Source organism: Nicotiana sylvestris, chromosome 8 (assembly GCF_000393655.2).
Source record: "Nicotiana sylvestris chromosome 8, ASM39365v2, whole genome shotgun sequence".
NCBI classification, from domain to species: Eukaryota; Viridiplantae; Streptophyta; class Magnoliopsida; order Solanales; family Solanaceae; genus Nicotiana; species Nicotiana sylvestris.
Window position 1 is genome coordinate 49,524,215 of NC_091064.1, and position 9,463 is coordinate 49,533,677.

Here is a 9,463-nt window from a genome sequence, read left to right on the forward strand (position 1 = left end):
AGAAATAATACATCCATAATATCGGGACCACAAGCGTAGAAGCATCTCCGGTGACACGGAAAACAGCAAATCCAAAAATACATGTTGTAGTCTTTTCCTTAGCTGCGGTTTTTATCCGGGAATGGATTTTGCCGGCAAGGTTTTTTTTAGGAAGAAACAAATATAAAGCATTTACCACGAGAATGTATTGGGGCTTCAGAATGCAGGACCAACAAAAGACTCTAGTGCCTAAGTATTCATCCTTCATACTTACACATTAGGGGGAAGTTGATATCAGGACTGCCCATATTGAGACTGCTATGAAAGACAGACAATGCCAAACGGGATCCGATGTGGGGAATGTTTCTTTTTTACCATACCTTGTAAAAGTTCATAACCTTTTCCGAGGAAACTCGCAAAGATTTATGCATAACTAGAGCCATTTGCCCCTCCAAAAAAATAAAGCGAGTATCAAATTCAAAAACCTTCTCTCGTTTTCTTTTACTACAGCAAGTCTCTGAACTCATATGTACAGTTTTCGCCAAAATCAAACACACAACACAGTTTTCGGGTCGTAAACACGTGACACAGTCTCCGGACTCAGATTATAAAATTCACAACAAACATGCGACACATTCTCTGTATTAAAATCATAAAATTTGGTTACATGCTATTATTGATGCTTATTTCTGATTGTTGGTGGATTGCCTTGGCTAGCAAGCGGTGTTAGGAGTCATCACGACTCCGGTGGAATTTTTGGGTCATGACACTTTTCCACTAGCACCTCTGTATCATCTTTTGCTATGGGTGGCGCTTTATATATATATATATATAGTTTCAACCGAAATTTTCGGGTGGAATACCACGCCCTCGAGCCTAACAAGATCTGCTTTGATAATAATCTGAATGTGAGGATGGACTTGTTTGTGAACTTTCAGAGTGCAATACTAGCAAAATCCATTTCACAGTTCAGCTTCTCAGAGGTGATTTCCCTTCAGAATTGCTGCCTGAAAATGAAAGAGTGCAAGCAATTCCAACCCGATATAATTGTAGGAAGTTGTAGAATATTTACAAGAATTTGAAACCATGTTTAGTTGATATTATTTTTTGCAAGATATATCTGCAGCTTGCTAAGTTTACTTCAGGTGGATGCAAGTGTAGTGTTATGGCTATGTTATTTTTAAAACAATGACTTTCTATTCAAAAAGAAAAAGAGAATTCATCCGTAGCGGGAGAAGTGATAGAGCCACATGTAAAAACTATAAGGCTAAACAGTAAACCGGTCGAACTACACAACATAGAGAGACAAATAAAAACATAAGATCAAATAAGAAAATAAATAATAAGGTTTACGGAAATAACAACAAGACATATCCTTGTGACACAAATGCCACAAAGGAGAAACAACAAACAAAAACTAAGCACAAGACATCATATCCGTTGCCGTGTGCAACCCTATCCAACCTCAATACTATTGCAGCATGAAATACGATACTATTTTAATGCCATTATAGTATGCAATCTGATCCAAATCACAATACCACTGCAGCGTGTAACCCGATCCAATTTCCAATAACAATTCATATGAAAACACCCAACAAGCAACAAAAAGTCAAGGAGCATAACATAATACCGTGGTGAAAATGAGTAAGCATAATAGATTAAGGAAAGGATGATGTGACGACCCAAATTCCCAATCAAGAGGTGGTGATGGCACCTAACACTGCTTGATAGGCAAGCCAACACTTAACAAAAATAAAGGATCAAAACTAGGTATAAAACACCATGATATTACAATAAAGGATAAAGTTCAGTAAAGAATAACAAGACCAAAATCAAAAACTCATCTAAAACCTGTTAGAACTAGTGTCACTAAGTGCATGAGCTTCTATAGAATTACTAAATACAATGTCTGAAATGATAAATATATGTTGATACCCAATTTTTTCCTATATATTTTCAATACACAAAATACCTTCAAAATAGCATATATATGCATATATAAGCCTGTCCAAGGTTTTTATTATTTTTTCCATAAATTTAAGGTTTTAAATTGATTTATTTTCTCCCTTTTATCCATAAAATCCCCAATAATTATTTCCAAAATTATTATTTTTTGATAATTCATCTATTGGATTTCTATATTTATGCCAAAATATGGCTAAGGTAATTTTTATATATTTTTATAATTACATTTAATATTTTTAAAGCTAAATTGCACATAATTGCAATATTAGCCCTTTTAAGATTTAATTATGTTTTATATGCATAAAATTGGATCCTGTATTTTTAAATTGCTAGTTATATATTATAAATTATTTTAGCATTTTTAAATTATTTTTTTAGAAAATATCTACTATTTTTATAAATTAAATAGGAAAAATGGGCTATTTAAATTTTGGCTAAATTGGCTTTCAAACCTAGCCTAAATCCAACGGACCCCCAACCAAATTAAAAAACTCACCGAACCCAAGCCCAAACCCAAACCAAACCCGGAATCTACCTACCCATTTAATCTCAACCGTTGATCTGGGAGATCAACGGTCCCCATTAGTCCCTTCCATAATTAATCCCAAACGACCCCCCAAACCCTTTCATTTTCACCAAACAGCCGCCCTGAAACCCTTTCCCTCTCCAATTCTCTCTGAGACCTAAACCTAACCCTAGCTGCCACCACCTAAAACCAGCCCTAATCACTTCGATCCTCACTCGATCCATGGATTCCCATGGCTGTTTGAGACGTATATTTGTCTCCTACATCTCCTGCTTGCTCGTTTTTGTAATTTCATGGAAGGATCTCGAAGAGATCTAGACCATATCTTGTTCAAAACTCTCCGAGAGCCTATCTATGGTCTTTCATGCCATTTTTCCGGCCATCCATGGTTGTTCGAGTAAGATCCATGACTTTTCCGGCTAAAACCGGTAACGTTCTAAGGTTTTCTCATCTTCTCTGGGTTCTCTGAAATCCTAACTCTTGAGATTTTTCACTTTTCTTTAGATTTGTCTTAGATCTAGGTATATCCATGAATTTTTAACCGATTTTTCCTCATCTTTACTATCTTTCGAAACCCTAGTTTGCTACTGCTCGATTCTTCTCAGATCTATAAAGATTTGAGATGATTCAAGTATTATTAAGCATTTTCCTCTAAAAATCTCCTGTTTTAACTAACTATTTCGATTTTTGTCATTCTTTTCTAAAACTAGGGTTTCTCGGAGTTCTTTTACGCATGTTCTAACTGATTTCGTTATGATTAAACCCTTTCCCTTGTTTGTTTTGACTGATTTTGTGCTCTTACTGCTTTTAACTTGACTCTGTTAAAAGACATTTTTTAAAGATTTTCTTTACTTTGTTTCTATAATTTTCCTTACTTTGTTTCTCTGAGTGTTAGCATGCTTTCTTTACTTCGTGTCTGTATGTTAGCCTGCTTACGTGAGTCCTGTGATTACTCTGCTTCGAATATGTTTTCCTGAATCCCTATCCTACTTATGTCGCTTTAGTATGACTATGCTCACTTTGTTTGTTCATCTTTTGCTTCTTCTGTGACTATGCTTCAAATGTGTTTTTCGTGCTACATCTGTGGACCTCCTCTATTTATATGATGAAAGTATAGAGTCATGACTCCCTTTGATCAAGTCTGATTTCCTTAATCAATGGTGATTGAAAATTTCTTTCAAAAACCCTTAAAACTTTGCCCCGTCTATTAGGCTGACTGATTTCCTTACCCTATTTTTCTATGATACTTATTTTTTCTACTAAGTTGTGTCCTTAATCAGAGCTTCATGAATTTTGTCCTACTCTATGCTACTGAATCTCGACCCCTACCTTTCTACTTAATTTGATTAGTTGTTTACCTTAATTAATTCCCCTTACCTTGTCTGCATTACTACTGATTGTCTTCTTAGTATGAAAACTTTCTGAACCTAGCCTTAAATACCTATTCTATACTGATACTATTTTTGAAATCTTTCCTTATTTGTTATACTCCAACCATGTATGATTTCTTTCCTTATTTGTCACTTGCCCTTTACCATTCACACTGACTCCCTTAATCAAAGGGAGATTCGAACCAATTTTCTATGCTGAGTTCTATAATTACTGAACAATTGATTCTTGCCTTATTTTAACCAGTTTTCAAACTACTATATAAATGACTCTCTTTTACTTTCTTAACACATGAACACAGGCCAGAATACAAACACACACACTTAAACTCTCTCTCCTTTCTCTACTACTTGTGCTACTGCTTATCTAGCAGGCTGAAAGCGAAAGCTAGACTGTGGAGCTCTACTTGCTTTACTTTTTCTACACTTTGCTTCCTTAACTGGTATGTTCCTAGTTCAATTCTGAAACTCAACTTATGTGCTCCATTGTTTGTCAATCCGTGTCTCTTTCTGCACTGACTTAATAGCTCATGTTGTTTAATTGCCCTTCTTGTTTACTGCTTTATTCAGCATGCTTAAGTTCTGCCCTCTCTTGTTCAAATGTAATCAGCATGTCTACTTGAGTTCCTATTTACGTCCCTCAACTAGTATGTCTTCTAATGTACTTGGTTAACACTAAGTCATGACTAATTATGTGTAATATACCCTGCATGACTACTCCCATGCCCTGTCCCTATGTCTTATTACTATTCTAATTTCAAGCATGATTCCCTTATTAACTCTTTGAAGTAGTAGTTATTACTTGTTCTTTGTGCTTGCTGGTCTATATGCTTCTCTTCTCATCCATGTTTATATGTTTCTGATTTGGGCCTTTTATGTCCCCAACCTCTTACTTCCCTGCTTGTGAATGTTGAAATGATACTACACTTTGAGTTTGTTCTATGTGTGCTGGCTTGTTCCATGTTATTATTGCTTCTATTCCCTTCTCCTTTTCAAAACTGTTCTGTTGTTTTTGCAAACTTATTTCAGACATGCTGTTTCAAAACTGTTTTCCAATTCAACCCTTTATTTAAACCATGACAAGCACTCCCACATATACTCTTAGACCACTAGGTTCTGCCCCTTTTGTGCGAGCCTTGCCTTAGGACCCTTGAGCTCCCTCTCAACTTGGACACATAAAAGCTGCCCTTTTCCATACTGCACTTACTCTGTCTTGGCTATGAAATCTGGGTTGAGCACTTCCCGGGATCCCTTGAGGTCCTTAGAGAACTCTGACATACCCAGATGTGAGAAAGACTGTGGAACAATCTTGGCACCTAAGGTGGTTTATTACATAACTCAAGGAGGAAGTCCAAATCAGGTGTTGAAAAATCTGGGCCTGTTTCAGACTCTCTATAGTATAATTTTTACTTTTCTCATATAATTCATTCACATGGTCTGTAATAATTTGTAAACGAACATTGGGGTTTGGATAGTGTAATAGGGGGAGAGGGTAGCTATGCATGTTATAGATATCAAAAGGGGTAGAAGCCATGCTTTAGGTCTATATTTCATGTATGCGAAGTAGAAACCATGCTCTTAGGTCTCATGTATACTGTTTCAGCATCTCATTTTTGACATTCTTATCACTCAGAAATCCTGTTTTAGGATAAAGGGTCACTGAAACAAAGATTGCTACTCTTGCACACTCGACAACATGGTCTATAATGTCGTAACCTTTTTCTGCATTTAGAAACCCTGCTTTAGGAAAATTCTGCAATCCCGTCGTGCATTTAGAAATCCTGATTTAGGAATTCTGCATATAAACCATCATAAGCTTTATACATGCATCTTAGATACCATATTTTAGGATCTCATTCATACCTGCATTCACACTTAGTATAAACTGCTAATTATAAAAGAGGTAAAAATAGCTTCACATTTGATTATCCTGTTTAAAATAAACTGGTAACAATCCCTGTATTTTATAACACCTAGAACAACATACTCTTAGGCAAAAACGACTTCTGAACTTCTAATGGTTCTGGTAAATGCTTATGCAATCCTTAGGTATCCAATCTCTTATAAAACTGGAAACTGCTCTTTGTGTGTACTGCTTAATAATTAACAGGCTTAAAATTAGTAGGCAAGCCTGATTCGGACTTCTTTTCTGAGTCATGTAATAGATCTAGTTATGATATTATCACTTAGATACCATGCTTAAGATCTAAATTCAGACCTTAATTGTGTACGAGTCATGCTGTCTATGTGCATTACTTGTGGAGGTGTATATGAGCCTTCTATCTGTTTTTGTGTTTTCCCCCAAATGCAGTCTTATGTGTTCTTATTTGATTCCTAGTATTTTGCCTTTAAACCTGAGGGTCCTCCTAGAACATTCCCCTTTTTAGGATAGGAGTCCTAAATTCCTCCGGGACTGATAGGAAGGGACGTGTAGCAACATGCAATAGGAGTCAAGACCAACCTTCGCTTTAGTTACCTTCACGTCACGGTAAAGGGTAGATATGGATATGATGTCCAGTGTGTTAATTCCACGTGTATCCCCTCTTTGAGGAGTGTCATACCGGGTATTGCATTGATGTGATCTGTATTACATCCCCTCTTTGAGGAGTGTCATACCGGGTATTTCATTGATGTGATCTGTATTACAAACAAACCTAGGACACCCCTCTACATTCATAACATGCTTAGATTGTAACTCTTTTCAAAATCTCGTTTTTTTTCACTAGTTGTTTTTCAAATACTTGTGTATTTAAACTTAAATCCCCTACTATTTGAGCCATACTTGTTTATTTGCTAATTGTACAATTCACAAAAAATGTCTGGTCGGGAACCACACTAGTGGATCCTGAGGGGTGCCTAACACCTTCCCCTTAGGATAATTTCAAGCCCTTATCCTATCTCTGGTTACCAAACGTAGTTATGAATGAACCGTATAGGTGCCCTAACGCACCTTAAATCGTTAGGTGATGACTCTTCAAAAATGAAACCCCCTTTCCCAAAAGGAAAGAGTTGTCCCAACCAAATGTCATGAACCCGATTCCGCGAAGGAAAAAAGGGGCACGACATCATGGTCACTCTACTGGGGATATTTAGGCTTTTACCATTTCATACCGTTTTTGTGAATTTGTACCCCTCCCTATGTGAAATTACTTGTTTAATCGCTTTAAGCATTTAATTTCTTCTTCAAAAGCAAAACTGACATATCTTTCTTGTTTCCTTCCTTTACTGCTGGTTTAAATTATAATCAAACTGCTATATTTATCGCTTTCTTAACGTGCAAATACGTGTCAACATGCTTTTAATTATTGCATAATCATACTCAACATCACACTCCACTCGTGCCAAACAAATACTATAGCAACGCTTGATGAGCGGTTGCGCCCTTCCTATATCATTACCCCTAAATTCGGAAAAGCTTATTTGCAGTAAAACTAGTCGATCAGCGATGCAGTCGACAGTTCCGTGCTTTCTCCCTTGAGTTGTCCGCTCAAGGGTACCAGTCTAAAACCTCATAGAATTCTTACTCTATTTAAATTGTGCATGCATCATGGTCAAACCTAACCGGGTTAATTATGTCGTCCGCATAATGATCCTTTAAGATAGCTTTGTCCAAAAGTCCACTGGGTTTCCCTAAACCCAAACGGACATCATCACGTTCTGTGCATTTATTTGGAGAACTAAATGTTTCATGCTAATTGTTGATATTAAATAGTCGAGTCTGGTGGGGGTAAGGGCCTAACTTTGTTTGTCTTGCAGAAATATGAGGCACGAAGTCCCCAGATTCGGCATGATCACCAATATCAACCCAAGATTGCTAAGTTGGTAGGAAGATCTACATTCTAGTGACAAAACCCTCATCAGAAAATATCTGGGCAATCTACCATCCATCCTGGAGATCCAGTCTAACAACATGATAATAGAAGTTGCTACCTTATTTTGGGATTGTGAAAGGGCCATGTTCCGCTTTGGAGACATCGAAATGATACCTTTGCTAAAGGAGATAGAGGGATTGGCTTGTCTAGTGTCGGTAACTCCGGGTTTGCTGATGCTTGAGAATCGCACAGGCAAGGGTTTCCTTAAAATGATGGGTTTGAAGAAGAATGCAGAATTGGTATGCCTGAAGGAATCATACATTCCTTTTGACTACTTGTATGAAAGGTACGGTCACAACAAATCCTACCGTACCTACCCTAACGAGTTTGCCATCATGTCCTTGGGACATATTCATCATAGGGTGTTCGTCTTCATGTTTTATTTCCTGGGTCTGATCGTGTTTCCAATGAAGAAAGGGAGAATCCATACTAGGTTGGATATGGTAACCAAGACCCTAATGGAGGGGATTGGTGGGTAGACATTCACCATTGTACCCATGATCATCGCAGACATATACCGAGCCTTAGAGAAGTGTCGACGAGGAGCGAGGCACTTCGAAGGGTGCAATCTACTACTTTAGCTTTTGCTCATGGAACATCTCCAAAAGGGTGAATACCAACAAGAAATTCAACGAAGGGTCTGGGATGACCACATCGCTTTCCACCATCCAAAACGAATGAATTACATCCCCGACATGTTTGCTCAGCCTGAGAATGCCAAAGGATGGGTTGAGCTCTTTGATAATTTGACTAAAGAACATGTTCAATAGATGTTCGAGTGGTTTCCAATAGAGGATTTCATCGTCCAATCCAGAGATGCACCTTTCCTGATACTGATTGGTCTAAGAGGAACATACCCTTACGTCCCTCTTCAAGTTACGAGGCAAGCATGTAGGAAGCAAGTCATACCCAGGGTCGACAAGATGAGCCATTTCCGAGCTAACTTCCAAAATTATGATAGTCCCTACAAGTGCCAAGCCCAACACATGTGGCATTGCAAGATCGTAATGGGGAAAGACACCATCGAGCCAAACAGATATCATGCCGGTTGTACTCCTTTATATTCAGGTTAGTTGGAAGACAATTGCGATGGTCTGGTCCAGACAGGGTTCGTTCGAGGTCACAGAATTATAGATGAAAAGGCCGAGGTGCAAGTCAAGTACAACCAGATGTGTTAAAGGATCCGTGAATGCGAGAGCGAACACTGCGAGATACAAGAGTCCAACCAAAAGTTGATTGAGGAATGGAAAGACATGGCTATCAGTGCCAACAAAAGCCTAGGGTACTTGGAGTGAGGCATAGTAGAACTAGAGGGGAAATTTCTCAAAAGGTTTGAAGACTGTCAAAAGGCTGAAGCGATCGAAAGTGGACATCTAGCCAGAGCATACCTATTGCTAGGACTTCGCGAATTGGGGAAGCTGTTCGACGGGGCCAAGGATGTCGAATCTGGGGAAGGTCCTTTTAGGACCAAATAGATAGGAATTTACTTTTTCGCTCTATGAATGTAATAAGGCCAATGTCCATTAGTGACTTTTATTCCTTGCTTATTTAGTGTCGTTTTGGGATTCGCCTATCTTTATCAATAAAATGAGGCATTTAGCATTCTAAGTTCTCCAAATCAATTTGTTGCTAGGCCTACCTCGGGCACAAAGAGGTTCCCAAATTAGGATACTCTTTACATTCCCGCATTATGTGCTTAAATATTGCAATACTTTTCATAATCCTCACTG